The sequence below is a fragment of the Pygoscelis adeliae genome, unplaced genomic scaffold (assembly GCF_000699105.1).
Source record: "Pygoscelis adeliae isolate BGI_AS28 unplaced genomic scaffold, ASM69910v1 Scaffold90, whole genome shotgun sequence".
NCBI lineage: Eukaryota > Metazoa > Chordata > Aves > Sphenisciformes > Spheniscidae > Pygoscelis > Pygoscelis adeliae.
In genome coordinates, this window is record NW_008824000.1 from 621,724 (window position 1) to 624,026 (window position 2,303).

The following is a 2,303-nucleotide window of genomic DNA, read 5'->3' on the forward strand; positions in this document are numbered from 1 at the left end:
AGTTTTTCCTTCCCAGTTTTAAAGAATATTGACTGTGATGCTCTCACAGCTAAAAGAAACATTCAAATCCTTTACTTTCAATAATAAATAACACCTTGAGAAAGATGGATGAATTCCTAGAAGAAAAATAGTGCTAGATTAATCCATCAAATTATTTATATTAATTTATTTTAATTTATTATTTTTATAAATAATATTGATTTATATTTTTTAACTAGTTTTATGACTGAAAGTGTAGACTTCTGGGATACTTTTTATTATCGAAGTAGCTGGGTGAATGATTTGTTTTCTGTAGGGGGTTTTTATGACTATTAATGGGAAAACAGCTGGCAATTTGTCCTCAGATTGTGAACAGATTGAGAACCTCCCCATTCCCAACACCCAAGAATTTCCCTTCGTAGCTGAAATGACAATTATTTTAAACACAAGGTGGTTTGTTTTTTTTTTTTTCAAATGGGCATATGTTGTTTGGTTTTGGGTTTGGGTTTTTTTTCGAGAGCTTATGTAACAGGATAATAAAGTCTTGGAAATAGAAATTATAAGAAATTAGAGGGAAGCGTTTCTCCCAAATCCCACAGTCCAAGCAGGGGATGGTCAGTGGGGCTATTCTAGTGTCTCTAACACTTTGGAGAAACTCTGAGGTGTCTGACTGGTCTCTCTCACGTTTGTGATTCAGGCAGCTTTAAGGTTTGGGGTAAAAAAGGCATTTTGTCTCAAGTCAGAGAAAAAGGAATTGCTGTGAACTTCTGCCTTCCTCTTTAGCACAGGGTCTGATCTGCTTATTAGGAGTATCAGCTGTTTGTACCTAAGGAATTACTTGATACTCTATAAGCTTAAATCCTTAGCACTATTCTTGCTTTTCTCATGTAGTGCATTCTAGCTTAATAATGATCTTGTTCTTCTTATAAGATGTTGAGAAGTGTTTTCAGAGTCTATTGAGTACAGACAGGAATACAGAAAGTGGTCTTGTGAACCCTACCTAATTTAGTGTGTATTACATGACTGCCTACAGAGTTGCATAGTGCCTTCCACTCGTAGTGCTCATTAAGTGTCTTGTTTTTCCTATTTAAAAAACAACAAATTGCATAATTATAAGCAATGAGAAAAAACAAAGTAAATGTTTGATTAAACTCAATCAAAACTGATTAAAAACACTTTAATTATATGCATGTGGCTTGGATATTTGCTTTGGGTCATGTGGATATATTATTTCACTAGCACGCACAGAGAAAACACCTGAGCCAACTGTAATATTTAACTCCATGCTGAAGTCTACACAGGTGGAAAAGAGGTGACCCAGAAAAGAAGTGAGAGGAATTTTTTAAAGCATATTAGGAACACCCTTCCTACAAAATCCCTCATAAACAGCTTATATTTTCACTTGAAAACTCCTGGAGAGGATGTGTCCTCTACAGTAGCAATGCTCGTGTGATTCAGACACTGAAAGGCAAGTAATAATGGGCAAATAATGTACGTGTTTAATCCCATTTCGTACCTTCTTTGTGTCCTCATAGATTTCTTTTTCTTTTTCTTTTTTGAGATTTGTGGAAGAATCAGAAATAGAGAAACATCCCTATAGAGAGTCTTGATGAAAGAAAAAAGTGTCCAGGGATAGGAGCAATGGGATTTATTATTTATTACGAGAGCTGGAATCATAGAATCATAGAATCATAGAATCATTAAGGTTGGAAAAGACCTCTAAGATCATCGAGTCCAACTGTCAACCCAACACCACCATGCCCACTAAACCATGTCCCTAAGTGCCTCATCTACACGTCTTTTAAATACTTCCAGGGATGGGGACTCAACCACTTCCCTGGGCAGCCTGGTCCAATGTTTCACCACTCTTTCAGTAAAGAATTTTTTCCTCATGTCCAATCTAAACCTCCCCTGGCGCAACTTGAGGCCATTTCCTCTCGTCCTTTCACCAGTTTCTTGGGAGAAGAGACCAACACCCACCTCGCTACAACCTCCTTTCAGGTAGTTGTAGAGAGCGATGAGGTCTCCCCTCAGCCTCCTTTTCTCCAGGCTAAACAACCCCAGCCCCCTCAGCCGCTCCTCATAAGACTTGTTCTCCAGACCCCTCACCAGCCTCGTTGCCCTTCTCTGGACACGTTCCAACATCTCAACATCCTTCTTGTAGTGAGGGGCCCAAAACTGAACACAGTATTCGAGGGGCGGCCGCACCAGTGCTGAGTACAGGGGCACTATCACTTCCCTGCTCCTGCTGGCCACACTATTTCTGATACAGGCCAGGATGCCGTTGGCCTTCTTGGCCGCCTGGGCACACTGTCGGCTCATGT